The sequence below is a fragment of the Pseudophryne corroboree genome, chromosome 4 (assembly GCF_028390025.1).
Source record: "Pseudophryne corroboree isolate aPseCor3 chromosome 4, aPseCor3.hap2, whole genome shotgun sequence".
NCBI classification, from domain to species: Eukaryota; Metazoa; Chordata; class Amphibia; order Anura; family Myobatrachidae; genus Pseudophryne; species Pseudophryne corroboree.
In genome coordinates, this window is record NC_086447.1 from 242,719,753 (window position 1) to 242,739,657 (window position 19,905).

Sequence of the window (19,905 nt, forward strand, 5' to 3'; positions counted from 1 at the left end):
AATTCCTCACTCTTGTAAGGCAACAACTCCATATGCCTCTTGGAGTCGGCATCACCTGTCCACTGCCGGGTCCATAAGCCACGCCTAGCAGAAATAGACATAGCGTTTATTCTGGAACCCAGTAAACTAATGTCTCTTTGAGCATCTCTCATATATAAGACAGCATCTTTTATACGCCCTAGAGTCATTAAAATGGTATCCTTATCAAGAGTCTCAATATCTGCTGATAAGGAATCTGTCCATGCTGCTACAGCACTACACACCCAGGCCGACGCAAGAGCCGGTCTGAGTAACGTACCAGAATGTGCGTAAATGGACTTCAAGGTAACCTCCTGCTTGTGGTCAGCAGGAACCTTGAGGGTAGCTGTATCTTGGGATGGAAGCGCTATCTTTTTTGATAAGCGTGTTAAAGCTTTGTCCACCCTAGGGGAGGATTCCCACTGTATTCTGTCCTGTGACGGGAAAGGATACGCAATTAGAATCCTTTTGGGAATCTGCAGTTTTTTGTCTGGAGTTTCCCACGCTTTTTCGCATAAATCGTTCAGCTCATGTGAGGAAGGAAAAGTGACCTCTGGTTTCTTTCCCTTAAACATGTGCACCCTCGTGTCAGAGACAAGGGGTTCCTCAGTGATATGCAAAACATCTTTTATAGCGATAATCATATATCGAATACATTTTGCCACCCTTGGCTGCAATTTTGCATCTTCGTAGTCGACACTGGAGTGTGAGTCCGTGTCGGTATCTGTGTCAGCTATTTGGGATAGTGAGCGCTTCTGAGACCCCGAAGGTCCAGGCGACATTGGGACAGGCATGGGTTGACTCCCTGACTGTAACCCAGCTTCAGTCTAATCTTTTGTGCAGTAAATTAACATTTGCACTCAAAACATTCCACATATCCATCCAGTCAGGTGTCGGTACTGCTGACGGAGACCTAGCATTCATACACTCCCCCTCCTCCTTAGATGAGCCTTCAATCTCAGACATGTCGACACACGCGTACCGACACACCGCACACACACACACACACACACACACACACACACACGGAAGCCCTTTTTCTGAAGACAGGTTCCCCACCAGGCCCTTTAGAGAGACAGAGAGAGAGTATGCCAGCACACACCCCAGCGCTATATGACCCAGGAAAAACACAGTGTGTTTACCTAGTAGCGCTTTGTAATCTGTATTGCGCCAAATATGTGCGCCCCCCCTCTACTTAAAAAACCCTCTTTCACCGTGTGTCAAGCAGGGGAGTGTCCGGGGAGCTTCCTCTCAGCGGTGCTCTACTCACCCGGCTTCTATCTTCCGGCTCTGCGAGGAGGACGGCGGCGCGGCTCTGGGACGGACGGCGAGGGTGAGACCTGCGTACCGATCCCTCTGGAGCTAATGGTGTCCAGTAGCCTAAGAAACAGAGCCCTGAAACTCAGAGAAGTGGGTCTGTTTCTCTCTCCTCAGTCCCTCGATGCAGGGAGTCTGATGCCAGCAGGCTCCCTGAAAATAAAAAACCTAACAAAAATGCTTTCTTACAGGAAACTCAGGAGAGCTCCTGAAATGCACCCAGCTCTTCTGGGCACAGTATCAAACTGAGGTCTGGAGGAGGGGCATAGAGGGAGGAGCCAGTGCACACCCAGAGTCAAAGTCTTTCTTAAAGTGCCCATGTCTCCTGCAGAGCCCGTCTATCCCCATGGTCCTTACGGAGTCCCAGCATCCTCTAGGACATTAGAGAAAAGGGGACAATACCTGCCGTACTGTGTAAAAGTGAGCTCTAACAGGCGTAATGTGTGACAGGGGTTCTACCTGGTGTAATGTGTGTGAGTGGCGCTACTGTGCGGCATAATTTTAATAATGGAGACTATTGTACAGCTTAATATGCATTGGTATTATTTTGTGGCCACGCCCCTATCCCCATGAAGCCATGCCCCTATATTTTTGTTTCGCGCACTGGCCCTATTTTAAATATGAGGGGGGGAGGGGGGGTGCCAATGCTGTTTCTTATACACTTATACGACCTGACGGTCCGTCATGTCATATAAGATCTCCTCCAACCTCCCGGCAGCCTTCCTGTTGGTAGGATAGTATTAGATATATCGTATGTAGTTTTTCTTTGCATACGATGTATCTTTTACTTTCTCATCCATTAACTGCGGGATCCGACATATAACGAGTTCAGCACTCGTGATATGTCGGATCTAGAGGGATCCGATCCAATGCACACGGGAACGCGCATCGAATAGCACACCAAAATGCCCGATTTCACCCAATATATCGGGCCGAATGCCCGAATTGGGCTGAAATCGGGCATTATCGGTCTAGTGTATGGGGCCCTTAAGTGCCACACTGCAGTTCTAGGCCCAGGACCAGGTAAGTAAATAGCACTATAAGTCATTCACTGCCTATCCCCATTACCTTTTACTTCTCTCTGTCATACTCTCAACCACTGCTATTGCTGTTACCCTTTCCCTGGCGTCACTCCCTGTCTCCCGCTGCTGTCACCCTGTCCCTGGCGTCACTCCCTGTCACCCACTGCTGTCACCTTCTCCCTGGCATCACTCCCTGTCACCCGCTGCTGTCATCGTCTCCCTGGCATCACACTCTCCCTGTCACCTTCTCGCTGGTGTCACCCTCTCCTTGTCATCCACTGCTGTCACCCTCTCTCTGTCGTCACCACCTCCCTCTCACCCACTGCTGTCAACTACCTGGCGTCACCGTCTCCCTGTCACCCACTGCTGGCTATTTTATTGTCCAGGACTTCCATTAAATTAATAGCGCCGCATCCACGCATTATTAAGTTAATGGAAGCCCTGGACAACAAAATTGCATTCATGTTCTCCTCCCACTCCCTTCCCAGTCCCAAACACTAATATTTATTTTATAAAAATGTACAATATATTAGCCGCCTGCTCATCACAAGTTTTCTGAGCAGGCAGGCTGCGGGCATTGGCAGCGACGGTATAGGACTGAGATGCAAATTAGTAGCGGGGGGCCTGGGCAGTTGATGGTGGGTGATTTTGTAAGCCATCGGTGGGGGCGGTGGCCATTAGTGGTGGGGGTAGCGGGCATCAGGGATGGCAGCGGTAGCGGGCATTGGTTCCACGGTGGTAGGTTTCGTTGGCAGGACTCGGCGGACATTATGGCTGCAGTGCCTCACCAGCCACTGACCTCACCGCACGCCACTGATAAGGTGTATATGAAACATAAATCCATTCTGTGCTTAGACTTAGGTTACATCGCCATGATATCTCATTATAGTATGCAATTATTCCAAAATGCGGAAAAATCCGATATCCAAAATACTTCTGGTCCTAAGCATTTTGGATAAGGGATACTCAACCTGTATTTCTATCCCTCATTCATATCCACTTCACTCTAATATACATATCCTCTAATCCTAATTTTTGTTATTTATTTACTGCATCCAAACCACTCAGCCATATTTATTTGTTCATATTATCTTTATTCATACAATTTCCGGCTTTTTGCCAACTCTGCACAAGATACAATTCCATTTTATTTGTACACCTCTATCAATGTATTGTCAACTATATTATTTATGTTTTAGGAAGACAGCCTACTTGTAACCTTCCTGAATTCAGCAATATCGCCGCTATGCGGGTCAAATGCGTTCCAGTGACGCGAACCGGAAGTGTGTCACCGGAAGTCGGGATGCGGATAACAGTGCGTTCCACGGACCGAAAGTTCATGGGTAATACCCGATGAACACAATGCCTGGCAATCTATTGCCCAAAACCCACTGTTATCACCAACATTTGAAACATATATAAACGTTCAGAGGACATTTTTTCGCCGGACCGGAAGTGCGGAGGATAACACTTCCGGCGGGCCTATTGTTTTTAAACATTATAATATGTATTACACTCAGTGTTTTATTCGTTCACCACAGGAATTAAGTGGTATTTACAGATATATTACCCTGTTTTGAATTTTATGTACAGGTTAAATTTAATTAACAAACGACCCCATGACCAAGATGCAATTCCCACTTAGTGTATAAATGGCTCATTTAGGCCCAGTCCTGTCATGCTGCCTTGAGGAAGGGCATTGCTGTCATGCAATGCCGAAACGCGTCGGCATTGCATGACAGGAGTGCTATTGTTGGTGAAAGGCTTACCAGACAGACAGAGTTTTTGGACCTTGGAGACAGGTTCCGGAGCCGGTTTCTCCTTATTATTACCCCCTAAAGGCCATTACCTCATGGAAATCTGGTAAACCCCCACCTTTACTTTTCCTTATTGAGATGTCAATTATGCAAAGTTTATACCAGCGAGAGACATTTTAACGTCAATATACGAGGCTTTTATTCTACCATTATCTGGTAAACCACCATCTATATCATCAATCACAAAATTGCCTGTTTTTGGTCTTATTGAATTACTTTTATTGCTTGATTGTATTAAAAAATTGTTTTATTTGTAACGTATTACACCATAGTTGGAATTATTTCTTTTTCCCTCACATATGGATTCCAACTGTTTGAAGTATACCTACAATCTCACGACAGAAGATTTGTGAGGGAAATATTGATTGCTTATTGTTATTAGATTAGCGCACGTCATCTGGGCTAACTTCTTTTATTCACGTGACTCACTGTGGTATTGGGGATACCTTCTGACCAGTTTGTTTGCTGCTTATCTGTTTTGGCGCCTTGGACACTTTTCTGTTACTATTCTAATAATATAGCAAACTGTCAAGCAAAATTTACTAAACAATACATCATTATTATCAGACAAATCCCCTTTATTAATTGGGATATATTATAGATAAAAACGAGTGTTATAAATCACTTTAAAAATAGAGTATATTTCATTTATTTGTCGATCATGTGACCGTTTACGGTCACATGACGAAACTCTTCTAGATCCCATTGGTCCGCTAATTCCTAATTTAAATAGGGTTGATCTTAAACCGATCATGTGACCGCTGCTGGTCACGTGACCGGAATTAACACAAGACCAATTGGTCATGTATGGTGACCTCATATTCCGGTCAAGTGAAGTCCACACAGCAATCGGAGTCCGCACATCGAGCAGGCTCCGGTCACGTGACACTGCCCACGTGACCGGGTCTGGCACCATATTCATTGGTTGTTAATAGGAAACATGATCCATAGATGTCTTTAGTGGGATGTGTCTCACATATTGTAACGTGCTAGAGATAAAGCCAGTTGCTATGGGGACAATTATTTCATTTAAAACTAGTGCTGAGCGGGTTCGGTTCCTCGGAATCTGAACCCCCCCGAACTTCACCCATTTTACATGGGTCCGAGGCAGACTCGGATCCTCCCGCCTTGCTCGGTTAACCCGAGCGCGCCCGAACGTCATCATCCCGCTGTCGGATTCTCGCGAGATTCGGATTCTATATAAGGAGCCGCGCGTCGCCGCCATTTTTCACTCGTGCATTGGAAATGATAGTGAGAGGACGTGGCTGACGTCCTCTCACTTTGTTTCAGGGGGCTGTAGTGCAAATATCTTTATTCTGGGGACCAGCAGTATTATAGGAGGAGTACAGTGCAGAGTTTTGCTGACCAGTGACCACCAGTATTATACGTTGTCTGCCTGAAAAACGCTCCATATCTGTGCTCAGTGTGCTGCATATATCTGTGCTCACACTGCTTTATTGTGGGGACTGGGGACCAGCAGTATTATATAGGAGGAGTACAGTGCTGAGTTTTGCTGACCAGTGACCACCAGTATTATACGTTCTCTGCCTGAAAAATGCTCCATATCTGTGCTCAGTGTGCTGCATATATCTGTGCTCACACTACTTTATTGTGGGGACTGGGGACCAGCAGTATTATATAGGAGGAGTACAGTGCAGAGTTTTGCTGACCAGTGACCACCAGTATTATACGTTCTCTGCCTGAAAAACGCTCCATATCTGTGCTGCATTGTAGTATATAGTAGGAGTACAGTGCATAATTTTGCTGACCACCAGTATATAATATATAGGAGTACGGTACAGAAGGCCACTGCTCTACCTACCTCTGTGTCGTCAAGTATACTATCCATCCATACCTGTGGTGCATTTCAGCTTTGCACAGTTTGCTGACCACCAGTATATAATATATAGCAGTACGGTACAGTAGGCAACTGCTCTACCTACCTCTGTGTCGTCAAGTATACTATCCATCCATACCTGTGGTGCATTTCAGTTGTGCGCAGTATATATAGTAGTAGGCCATTGCTATTGATACTGGCATATAATTCCACACATTAAAAAATGGAGAACAAAAATGTGGAAGGTAAAATAGGGAAAGATCAAGATCCACTTCCACCTCGTGCTGAAGCTGCTGCCACTAGTCATGGCCGAGACGATGAAATGCCATCAACGTCGTCTGCCAAGGCCGATGCCCAATGTCATAGTAGAGAGCATGTAAAATCCAAAACACAAAAGTTCAGTAAAATGACCCAAAAATCAAAATTAAAAGCGTCTGAGGAGAAGCGTAAACTTGCCAATATGCCATTTACGACACGGAGTGGCAAGGAACGGCTGAGGCCCTGGCCTATGTTCATGGCTAGTGGTTCAGCTTCACATGAGGATGGAAGCACTCATCCTCTCGCTAGAAAAATGAAAAGACTTAAGCAGGCAAAAGCACAGCAAAGAACTGTGCGTTCTTCTAAATCACAAATCCCCAAGGAGAGTCCAATTGTGTCGGGTGCGATGCCTGACCTTCCCAACACTGGACAGGAAGAGGTGGCGCCTTCCACCATTTGCACGCCACCCGCAGTCCAGTTCCTGATAGTCAAATTGAAGATGTCACTGTTGAAGTACACCAGGATGAGGATATGGGTGTTGCTGGTGCTGGGGAGGAAATTGACAAGGAGGATTCTGATGGTGAGGTGATTTGTTTAAGTCAGGCACCCGGGGAGACACCTGTTGTCCGTGGGACGAATATGGCCATTGACATGCCTGGTCAAATGACAAAAAAAATCACCTCTTCGGTGTGGAATTATTTTAACACAAATGCGGACAACAGGTGTCAAGCCGTGTGTTGCCTTTGTCAAGCTGTAATAAGTAGGGGTAAGGACGTTAACCACCTCGGAACATCCTCCCTTATACGTCACCTGCAGCGCATTCATCATAAGTCAGTGACAAGTTTAAAAACTTTGGATGACAGCAGAAGCAGTCCACTGACCACTAAATCCCTTCCTCTTGTAATCAAGCTCCTGCAAACCACACCACCAACTCCCTCAGTGTCAATTTCCTCCTTACACAGGAAAGCCAATAGTCCTGCAGGCCATGTCACTGTCAAGTCTGACGAGTCCTCTCCTGCCTGGGATTCCTCCGATGCATCCTTGAGTGTAACGCCTCCTGCTGCTGGCGCTGCTGTTGTTGCTGCTGGGAGTCGATCGTCATCCCAGAGGGGAAGTCGGAAGACCACTTGTACTACTTCCAGTAAGCAATTGACTGTCCAACAGTCCTTTGCGAGGAAGATGAAATATCACAGCAGTCATCCTGCTGCAAAGCGGATAACTCAGGCCTTGGCAGCCTGGGCGGTGAGAAACGTGTTTCCGTTATCCACCATTAATTCACAGGCAACTAGAGACTTGATTGAGGTACTGTGTCCCCGGTACCAAATACCATCTAGGTTCCATTTCTCTAGGCAGGCGATACCGAAAATGTACACAGACCTCAGAAAAAGAGTCACCAGTGTCCTAAAAAATGCAGTTGTACCCAATGTCCACTTAACCACGGACATGTGGACAAGTGGAGCAGGGCAGACTCAGGACTATATGACTGTGACAGCCCACTGGGTAGATGTATTGCCTCCCGCAGCAAGAACAGCAGCGGCGGCACCAGTAGCAGCATCTCGCAAACGCCAACTCGTTCCTAGGCAGGCTACGCTTTGTATCACCGCTTTCCAGAAGAGGCACATAGCTGACAACCTCTTACGGAAACTGAGGAACATCATCGCAGAATGGCTTACCCCAAATGGACTCTCCTGTGGATTTGTGACATCGGACAATGCCAGCATTATTGTGCGTGCATTACATCTGGGCAATTCCAGCACATCCCATGTTTTGCACATACATTGAATTTGGTGGTGCAGAATTATTTAAAAAAAGACAGGGGCGTGCAAGAGATGCTGTCGGTGGCCCGAAGAATTGTGGGCCACTTTCGGCATTCAGCCACCGCGTCCCGAAGACTGGGGCACCAGCAAACAGTCCTGAACCTGCCCTGCCATCATCTGAAGCAAGAGGTGGTAACGAGGTGGAATTCAACCCTCTATATGCTTCAGAGGATGGAGGAGCAGCAAAAGGCCATTCAAGCCTATACATCTGCCTACGATATAGGCAAAGGAGGGGGAATGCACCTGACTCAAGCGCAGTGGAGAATGATTTCAACGTTGTGCAAGGTTCTGCAATCCTTTGAACTTGCCACACGTGAAGTCAGTTCAGACACTGCCAGCCTGAGTCAGGTCATTCCCCTCATCAGGCTTTTGCAGAAGAAGCTGGAGACATTGAAGGAGGAGCTAAAACAGAGCGATTCCGCTAGGCATGTGGGACTTGTGGATGGAGCCCTTAATTCGCTTAACCAGGATTCACGGGTGGTCAATCTGTTGAAATCAGAGCACTACATTTTGACCACCGTGCTCGATCCTAGATTTAAAACCTACGTTGGATCTCTCTTTCCAGCAGACACAAGTCTGCAGAGGTTCAAAGACCTGCTGGTGAGAAAATTGTCAAGTCAAGCGAAACGTGACCCGTCAACAGCTCCTCCTTCACATTCTCCCGCAACTGGGGGAGCGAGGAAAAGGCTAAGAGTTCCGAGCCCACCCGCTGGCGGTGATGCAGGGCAGTCTGGAGCGAGTGCTGACATCTGGTCCGGACTGAAGGGCCTGCCAACGATTACTGACATGTCGTCTACTGTCACTGCATATGATTCTCTCACCATTGAAAGAATGGTGGAGGATTATATGAGTGATCGCATCCAAGTAGGCACGTCAGACAGTCCGTACGTATACTGGCAGGAAAAAGAGGCAATTTGGAGGCCCTTGCAGAAACTGGCTTTATTTTACCTAAGTTGCCCACCCTCCAGTGTGTACTCCGAAAGAGTGTTTAGTGCAGCCGCTCACCTTGTCAGCAATCGGCGTACGAGGTTACTTCCAGAAAACGTGGAGAAGATGATGTTCATCAAAATGAATTATAATCAATTCCTCCGTGGAGACATTAACCAGCAATTGCCTCCAGAAAGTACACAGGGACCTGAGATGGTGGATTCCAGTGGGGACGAATTAATAATCTGTGAGGAGGGGGATGTACACAGTGAAAGGGGTGAGGAATCGGACGATGAGGAGGAGGTGGACATCTTGCCTCTGTAGAGCCAGTTTGTGCAAGGAGAGATTGATGCTTCTTTTTTGGTGGGGACCCAAACCAACCAGTCATTTCAGTCACAGTTGTGTGGCAGACCCTGTCGCTGAAATGATGGGTTTGTTAAAGTGTGCATGTCCTGTTTATACAACATAAGGGTGGGTGGGAGGGCCCAAGGACAATTCCATCTTGCACCTCTTTTTTCTTTCATTTTTCTTTGCATCATGTGCTGTTTGGGGACTATTTTTCTCTGACGTCCTAGTGGATGCTGGGAACTCCGTAAGGACCATGGGGAATAGCGGGCTCCGAAGGAGACTGGGCACATCTAAGAAAGAATTAGGACTACCTGGTGTGCACTGGCTCCTCCCTCTATGCCCCTCCTCCAGACCTCAGTTAGAATTATGTGCCCGGCCGAGCTGGTTGCACACTAGGGGCTCTCCTGAGCTCCTAGAAAAGAAAGTATATATTTAGGTTTTTTATTTTCAGTGAGATCTGCTGGCAATAGACTCACTGCTACGAGGGACTTAGGGGAGAGAAGCGAACTTACCTGCTTGCAGCTAGCTTGGGCTTCTAGGCTACTGGACACCATTAGCTCCAGAGGGATCGAACACAGGCCCAGCCTCAGTCGTCCGGTCCCGGAGCCGCGCCGCCACCCCCCTTGCAGAGCCAGAAGCAAGAAGAACGTCCAGGAAATCGGCGGCTTAAGACTCCGGTCTTCATTAAGGTAGCGCACAGCACTGCAGCTGTGCGCCATTGCTCCCCATGCACACCACACACTCCGGTCACTGATGGGTGCAGGGCGCTGGTGGGGGGGGCGCCCTGGGCTGCAATAAGAGTACCTTATATTGGCATAAAACACATAATATAGTCAGTAAGACTATATATGTGTAAAATCCCCTGCCAAAAATATCCTTAAAAAAGCGGGTGAAGTCCGCCGAGAAGGGGGCGGGGCTATCTCCCTCAGCACACTGACGCCATTTCCTCTCACAGCTCCGCTGGAGGGACGCTCCCCAGGCTCTCCCCTGCAGTTTCCAGGCTCAATAGGGTGAAAAAGAGAGGGGGGCACTAAATATAGGCGCAAACTGTATATTTATAGCAGCTATAGGGGAAAAATCACTGTGTGTAGTGTGAATCCCTGCATTATATAGCGCTCTGGTGTGTGCTGGCATACTCTCTCTCTGTCTCCCCAAAGGACTTTGTGGGGTCCTGTACTCAGTCAGAGCATTCCCTGTGTGTGTGCGTGTGTCGGTACGGCTGTGTCGACATGATTGATGAGGAAGATTATATGGAGGCGGAGCAGGTGCCGATAAGTGTGATGTCACCCCCTGCGGGGTCGACACCAGAGTGGGTGGATATGTGGAAGGTATTAACCGACAGTGTCAACTCCTTTACATAAAAGGCTAGATGACGTACAGCAGTGGGACAGCCGGCTTCTCAGCCCGTGCCTGCCCTGGCGTCTCAAAAGCCATCAGGGGCTCAAAAACGCCCGCTACCTCAGATGGCAGACACAGATGTCGACACGGAGTCTGACTCCAGTGTAGACGACGATGAGACAAATGTAAAATCCACAAGGGCCATCCGTTGTATGATTACGGCAATGAAAAATGTGTTGCACATTTCTGACATTAACCCAGTTACCACAAAAAAGGGTATTATAGTTGGGGAGAAAAAGCATCCAGTGGTTCTTTCCCCATCAGATGAATTGAATAAAGTGTGTGAAGTGGGGTTCCCCCGATAAGAAAATAGTAATTTCTAAAACGTTACTGATGGCATACCCTGTCCCGCCAAAGGACAGGTTACGTTGGGAGACGTCCCCTAGGGTGGAGAAGGCGCTCACACGCTTGGCAAAAAAGGTGGCACTGCCGTCTCAGGACACGGCCGCCTTAAAGGAGCCTGCTGATAAAAAGCAGGAAGCTATCCTGAAGTCTGTATATACACACTCAGGTATTATACTGAGACCTGCAATTGCTTCAGTGTGTAGTGCTGCAGCAGCTTGGTCCGATACCCTGTCAGATAATATGGATACTAGACAGGGATACTATTTTGCTAACCATAGAGCATTTTAAAGACGTGGTCTTATATATGAGAGATGCACAGAGGGATATTTGCCGGCTGGCATCTAAAATTAATGCAATGTCCATTTCTGCCAGAAGAGTATTATGGACTCGGCAGTGGACAGGTGATGCTGATCCTAAAAGGCACATGGAGGTTTTGCCTTATAAGAGTGAGGAATTGTTTGGGGAGGGTCTCTCGGACCTAGTATCCACAGCAACAGCTGGGAAGTCGACATTTTTACCTCAGGTTTCCTCACAGCCGAAGAAAGCACCGTATTATCAGGTACAGTCCTTTCGGCCACAAAAAGGCAAGCGGGTCAGAGGCGCTTCCTTTCTGCCCAGAGGCAGGGGAAGAGGGAAAAAGCTGCACCAGACAGCCAGCTCCCTGGAACCAAAATCCTCTCCCGCTTCCTCTAAAGTCCACCGCATGACGCTGGGGCTCCACAGGCGGAGCCAGGTGCGGTGGGGGCGCGTCTCCGGAACTTCAGCGACCAGTGGGTTCGCTCACAGGTAGATCCCTGGGTTCTACAAGTGGTATCTCAGGGATACAAGCTGGAGTTAGAGGCCACTCCCCCTCGCCGTTACCTCAAATCTACCTTGCCGGCTGCTCCCAAAGAAAGGGAGGTAGTACTGGACGCTATTCACAAGCTGTACTTCCAGCAGGTGATAATCAAGGTACCCCCCCCCCCTTCAACAGGGGCGGGGTTACTATTCCACAATGTTGTGGTACCGAAACCAGATGGTTCGGTGAGACCCATCCTAAATTTAAAATTCTTGAACACTTATATAAGGAAGTTCAAGTTCAAGATGGCATCGCTCAGGGCGGTTATACAAGCCTGGAAGAGGGTGTCCCCATGTACCCACCTCACCAGGAGTACCTCAGGTTTGTGGTACAGGACTGTCATTACCAATGCCAGACGTTGCCGTTTGGTCTGTCCACGGCACCGAGGGTATTTACCAAGGTAATGGCCAAAATGATGATACTCCTTAGAAAGAAGGGAGTAATAATTATCCCGTACTTGGACGATCTCCTGAAAAGGCGAGGTCCAAGGAGCAGTTGCTAGTCAGCGTAGCACTATCTCAGGAAGTGCTGCATCAGCACGGCTGGATCCTGAATATCCCAAAGTCGCAGCTGATTCCCGCGACGCGTCTGATGTTCCTGGGTATGATTCTGGACACAGAACAGAAGAAGGTTTTTCTCCCGGAGGAGAAGGCCCAGGAATTATCATCTCTGGTCAGGGACCTCCTGCAACCAAAACAGGTGTCGGTGCATCACTGCACGCGAATCCCGGGAAAGATGGTAGCTCTTACGAAGCGTTTCCCTTTGGCAGGTTCCATGCGAGGATCTTCCAGTGGGATCTCTTGGACAAGTGGTCCGAATCGCATCTTAGATGCATCGGTGGATCACCCTGTCACCAAGGGCCAGGGTGTCTCTGTTGTGGTGGCTGCAGAGTGCTCATCTTCGTGAAGGCCGCAGATTCGGCATACAGGACTGGGTCCTGGTGACCACGAATGCAAGCCTCCGAGGGTGGGGGGCAGTCACTCAGGGAAGAAAACGTCCAAGGACAAAAACTTCCTTGCATATAAATATTCTGGAACTACGGGTCATTTACAATGCCCTGAGTAAAACAGAATCCCTGCTTCAAAAACAACCGGTGCTGATTCAGTCAGACAATAACACGGCTGTCGCCCATGTAAATCGACAGGGCGGCACAAGAAGCAGGATAGCAATGGCAGAAGCCACAAGGATTCTTCGATGGGCGGAGAATCACGTGATAGCACTGTCAGCAGTGTTCATTCCGGGAGTGGAAAACTGGGAAGCAGACTTCCTCAGCAGACACAACCTCCACCCGGGAGAGTGGGGACTTCATCCAGAAGTCTTCAAGCTGATTGTACACCGGTGGGAACGAACACAGGAGGACATGATGGCGTCCCGCCTCAATAAAAAGCTAAAAAGATATTGCGCCAGGTCAAGGGACCCTCAGGCGATAGCTGTGGACGCTCTAGTGACACCGTGGGTGTACCAGTCGGTTTATGTGTTCCCTCCTCTTCCTCTCATACCCAAGGTACTGAGGAGAATAAGAAGGAGAAGAGTAATAACTATAATCATTGTTCCGGATTGGCCAAGAAAAGCTTGGTACCCAGAACTTCAAGAAATGATCTCAGAGGACCCATGGCCTCTGCCGCTCAGACAGGACCTGCTGCAGCAGGGGCCCTGTCTGTTCCAAGACTTACCGCGACTACGTTTGACAGCATGGCGGTTGAACACCGGATCCTGAAGGAAAAGGGCATTCCGGAGGAAGTCATCCCTACGCTGATTAAAACTAGGAAGGATGTGACCGCAATACATTATCACAGCATATGGCGAAAATATGTTGCGTGGTGTGAGGCCAGGAAGGCCCCAACGGAGGAATTTCAGCTGGGTCGTTTTCTGCACTTCCTACAGTCAGGAGTGACTATGGGCCTCAAGTTGGGTTCCATTAAGGTCCAGATTTCGGCTCTGTCGATTTTCTTCCAAAAAGAACTGGCTTCACGGCCTGAAGTTCAGACGTTTGTTAAGGGAGTGCTGCATATTCAGCCCCCTTTTGTGCCTCCAGTGGCACCTTGGGATCTCAACGTGGTGTTGGATTTCCTAAAGTCGCATTGGTTTGAGCCACTTAAAACCGTGGAGCTAAAATATCTCACGTGGAAAGTGGTCATGTTGTTGGCCTTGGCTTCGGCCAGGCGTGTGTCAGAATTGGCGGCTTTGTCTTGTAAAAGCCCTTATCTGATTTTCCATATGGATAGGGCGGAATTGAGGACTCGTCCCCAATTTCTTCCTAAGGTGGTATCAGCGTTTCATTTGAACCACTCTATTGTGGTGCCTGCGGCTACTCGGGACTTGGAGGATTCCAAGTTGCTAGATCTAGTCAGGGCCCTGAAAATCTTTGTTTCCAGGACGGCTAGAGTCAGGAAGACTGACTCGCTATTTATCCTGTATGCACCAACAAGCTGGGTGCTCCTGCTTCAAAGCAGACTATTGCTCGCTGGATCTGTAGCACGATTCAACTTGCACATTCTGCGGCTGGACTGCCGCATCCTAAATCTGTAAAAGCCCATTCCACGAGGAAAGTGGGCTCTTCTTGGGCGGCTGCCCGAGGGGTCTCGGCTTTACAACTTTGCCGAGCTGCTACTTGGTCGGGTTCAAACACATTTGCAAAATTCTACAAGTTTGATACCCTGGCTGAGGGGGACCTTGAGTTGCTCATTCGGTGCTGCAGAGTCATCCGCACTCTCCCGCCCGTTTGGGAGCTTTGGTATAATCCCCATGGTCCTTATGGAGTTCCCAGCATCCACTAGGACGTCAGAGAAAATAAGAATTTACTCACCGGTAATTCTATTTCTCGTAGTCCGTAGTGGATGCTGGGCGCCCATCCCAAGTGCGGATTGTCTGCAATACCTGTATATAGTTATTGCTTAACTAAAGGGTTATTGTTTGGAGCCATCTGTTGAGAGGCTCAGTTGTTATTCATACTGTTAACTGGGTATAGTATCACGAGTTGTACGGTGTGATTGGTGTGGCTGGTATGAGTCTTACCAGGGATTCCAAATCCTTTCCTTATTGTGTCAGCTCTTCCGGGCACAGTTTCCTAACTGAGGTCTGGAGGAGGGGCATAGAGGGAGGAGCCAGTGCACACCAGGTAGTCCTAATTCTTTCTTAGATGTGCCCAGTCTCCTTCAGAGCCGCTATTCCCCATGGCCCTTACGGAGTTCCCAGCATCCACTACGGACTACGAGAAATTGAATTACCGGTGAGTAAATTCTTATTTTTTGAAGTGCCATCCTGCCTGACACTGCAGTGCCACTCCTAGATGGGCCAAGTGTTTATGTCGGCTACTGTGTCGCTTAGCTTAGCCATCCAGCGACCTTGGTGCACCTCTTTTTTTCTTTGCATCATGTGCTGTTTGGGGACTATTTTTTTGAAGTGCCATCCTGTCTGACACTGCAGTGCCACTCCTAGATGGGCCAGGTGTTTGTGTCGGCCACTTGGGTCGCTTAGCTTAGTCATCCAGCGACCTCGGTGCAAATTTTAGGACTAAAAATAATATTGTGAGGTGTTCAGAATAGACTGAAAATGAGTGGAAATTATGGTTATTGAGGTTAATCATACTATGGGATCAAAATGACCCCCAAATTCTATGATTTAAGCTGTTTTTGAGGGGTTTTTGTAAAAAAACACCCGAATCCAAAACACACCTGAATCCGACAAAAAAATTTCAGGGAGGTTTTGCCAAAACGCGTCCGAATCCAAAACACGGCCGCGGAACCGAATCCAAAACCAAAACACAAAACCCGAAAAATGTCCGGTGCACATCACTACTTAAAACATTGAAAAACACAATTATTGTTAATCTAAAATTATTTGAGATCTAAGGGGATAGACATACATATAGATATAGATGGATTTGATCAATACAAGAAAAATAGATAAAAAGAAACATACAGTATGAAAGTTTTGTATCTATACAGGATAGACATGTACACAGAGCCGGATTAAGGGGGGGGCTCCAGGATTAAGTACCCCGGGCCCCCCTGTCTGAAAGGGCCCCCCTTCGCTCGCCACAGATCGGATCTGTAATCCGATCCGATCCGCGGCACTGCACTGCGCTCCCCTCCCCACTATCAGCCCAGCAGCATCCGTCGCTCCTCGTCAGCTTAATGGATTCAACTACTAGTTATTATATACGACTGGGCCCCAACATGTGCACCAACTTACTGAGACATTAAATGATAGGGAAAGTGGTACAAAACATTGTTACTATTGCGCGCACAAAAGTACTAATAGTACTCGTTTAGTCCCGGGGTTTGTTTTCCGTCAGAACCGTTCTCCTAAGTGTTTTTTTTGTAGTGCATGCAGATACTATTGTATACCCAAAGAGTATAGTTGTATGTAGATGTTTATAGAGATTTTGTTATAAAGGTAAATGAATACAATTTGAATACAAAAAAAAAACCAAAGGTCGGTGGTGTAGTCTTCCTATTTACTTAACTTACCTGTCACTGGAGACTCCGGAGACAATCACTGGTGCGAGTCTGGAAGACAAGAAAGAAGAACCTGTATCAGGTGAGGGATCATAACATATTATACTATTCTTACGGTACCATATAATTATTCATCTTTTATAAAAAGGGCTGTCCCAAGCTAGCCCTCAAAACAGCTTGGGTGGAGGCACTCGGTAGCATTACATTGTAGTAACCCCCAGGTGGAGCTAGTAAAAAGGGGTTTCATATATAATATATATATATATATATATATATATATATATATATATATATATGAGCAGGGTGGGGATCCTGGCAGTCGGGATCCCAGCATTCGAAATACAGACACCGGAATCACGACGCGATAACCTGATGAAAATCTATTGATTGAAACGTTGTTGCAGACTTGGTTGTCGCTGGTTGTTTTCTTTCTCCAAGCCCTGAGTGCCGCGCCGTCGCCTGCCTGCATCCTGTAATTTCCGAGGGCACTGGGTGAAGGAAACCCACATTATAGGAGTGCTGGACACATTGTCTTTTTTATATATATATATATATATATAAAATTTTAGACCTTAGGGCCCCCCCCCATCTTAAGAACCCCGGGCCCCCCAATGCCTTAATCCAGCTCTGCATGTACATATGTGACCATATATACACAGGCTTCCATGGCTTCACGCACATAGAGAACATTGCATTATATGTCCAAATTGATGGACATTATATTTAAGATATTGGTAATATTCACATAAAGCAAATAAATTATTAGTGTACCCAAAAAAATTGTATATACTGGAAGTATATTAAAAAATGAAAAATATGTATAAATGAAGGAACCCACTTTATACATGAGCACAAAAAAAGGGGGGAATGCTTTAGTAAAAGGGTAGACACGGGAAACAGTGATTTTCATTAGGAACCCTTTTATGAGTAGTGAATTAATGGTCATATGGACAAATAAATGTGTTTATAGTGATGTCCCGATGAAGGGATTGGGTGGGAAGCTGCACCAGCGGGACCGCACGTGTGAAACACTCCCACACGAGTCCTACCCTCGGAAATGACCAACATTGAAATAAGCTGACGGGGAGAGGGGAAGGAGAGAGAAAGGGGGAGGGTTGTCTTATAAAACCGGAAATGGTCACATGATCAACAAATAAATGAATTATACTCTATTTTTAAAGTGATTTATAACACTCGTTTTTATATATAATATATCCCAATTGATAAAGGGGATTTGTCTGATAATAATTATGTATTTTTTAGTAAATTTTGCTGGATCGTTTGCTATATTATATTTGGCACCAATACAGGTGCTAATTGTTATGTCATTAAAAAGGGTATATGTAGACATCCCAGTGCATACTGTACTTATGCTCCTGAGGAAGCTGGATTCTTAACTAACCAGTGAAACGCGTTGAGCTTAATTTGGTAGAACCCACCAGGATTCCACTCCACACTCTGCAACTTTGACAATTATCTGGCATCATTTGGACATTCATCCATCACTGTGAACCCTGTTTACATTCCGGTACATCCCTGCAGCTTCAAATGGATTCATCCTAAGGCTGAAGCAACACCAAGGGGTTTCCTATAATCCGGTAACATCACATTGTTCCAACAGTGACTGCATTATTTGGAAGGTGTCCTAGCCAGAAACTATTACTTCAATATGTTAGAGTGGACTTGCAATTGAATCCCAAAGAGGGTGGTGCATATGAGTTCTATTATCCAATACTTATATATACCCTTATGTTTTATTGTATATTTTAATAAATTGTAAACATTTTAAATATAGCAGACTGTCATGTATATGTGTTTTCTACAGCCAGCGCTGGTATACACTTTTTTCTTCTTTGTTTCAGGGGGTCTGACCACCCCCATGCCAGCTGCTGCTGACTGCGCACTCACACTATCTATATATTTGTATTTTACTTTGGTCTGTGAGTGATGCAGCCATGAGCTGTTTTTTAAATTCCAAGGAACGTAATGATAGAAGACAATCCTATTGGTCCAACTTAGGTGATTATGGCATAAAACATTCTGTACCTGATAAACCAGATCTAGTTAAAGATTTTTATAGACTAGAAGATCTCATTAAAGCTGAATCTAAAAATTGGCTAGACAGCACCAATCTTCAGCAGTATGTCCAAAAGGAAATGATACCCAGGGGTCTTAGGATCTTCAAACCCTCCATTTTTCAGGAGGATAAAGATTATCAGAAAGAATGGGAGCAAATACTTGATAATTGCTCCCTAAAACTAATTAAACTGATTATCAGATACAGAAATGCCAAGGTTTACTAGTTAGAAACAGAAATTGATGAGCTAAAGAAAACAATGGAAAAACACAAAAATGAAGAAAATTTTGAGAAGAGGAATAGAACAATTAGTGAGAAGGTTATCAAATTTGAACAGAATCTTATGGAAACTAAGCAAAAGAAATTTAAGCGTGATCTATATGACTATGAAAGTAACACAGTTAATTCATATAAACAGAAAAATAGATCTATGGAGACTGTAACTGACAGCAAAAGTAAGGTACACTACGAACAAGATACATACAGGTCACACAAATGGGATCAATATACTCCAAAACAAAGGAACCCATCTTATCACAATAGACACATTAGATCTACAGATCCTAGACATTGATACGGATCAATCAAGTACGTACTTCCAATAGAAGTGGCTATGGTAGAAATAGTCAAGAGAACAATAGGGACAATGAGAGACACATTCCCAGGAACACTGATAATTAGGAACATAAAGGGGATTTTTTTAGGCGCACGCCCTAAAACAAATGTAAGATGACCTATGGACAGCAATCCAAAAATCATCCCCAAAAGAAGACGAGATTTAAGTCTAGAGGATGTAGAGGAGGAAGACACAGGAAACAAAAATCCAAGGCGATTCTGAAGACTCATTCAGAATATAAACCCAGTGTTTTTAATATATCAGACTGGACCCTCTCAAAAGCAGAACTTTCCCTTTTAGAGAAGGGTCTTAAATTTTTGCCTACCAATGGTCCGAACATTTTTGAACTGTATGTGGATCTGAATAGGTTTGTTCTGACCCTTTGCAGGAAAAGGTACTTTGCCAAAAAGAGTTTATCATCTAAGAATGATGATTCCCTCCCTATTGTCTTGGACAGTACTGACAATATTATGCTCGAGACTCTTGAGGGATTGTGGGAAGAAAGCCACATAACTTCTGAAATACCTATAGAAAAAGAGAAAATATATGATGTTAAAAGAGAGGGGAATAGATTTAAATGCAAATTAGAATTCTTTCCAATTTTGGCCAAAAGCAGTAGTATTGAATCATTTTATAAGATCACACTGGAAGACTTCAAAGAATTAGTAGGACAGCATCTTGATGACTCAAAATTTTCAGCCAATCTCACTAGACAAGAAAAAAGAGCCATTAAAGAACTGACACAAGACACCTATATTATGATTAAAGAAGAAGCGACAAGGGCCGCAGTCTAGTTATCATGAATAAGTC

General features: G+C 46.0%; 1 long non-coding RNA gene across 1 annotated transcript in view; it reads right to left on the reverse strand.

Moving 5' to 3' along the window:
- Positions 1 to 16,455, reverse strand: part of LOC134909277 (uncharacterized) — a 164,604-nt gene extending 148,149 nt beyond the window's left edge. The window contains exon 1 of the long non-coding RNA XR_010175878.1: positions 16,415 to 16,455. This is a non-coding gene — a long non-coding RNA (uncharacterized LOC134909277). The remainder of the gene's footprint in view (positions 1 to 16,414) is intronic.
- Positions 16,456 to 19,905: the final 3,450 nt, after the last annotated feature.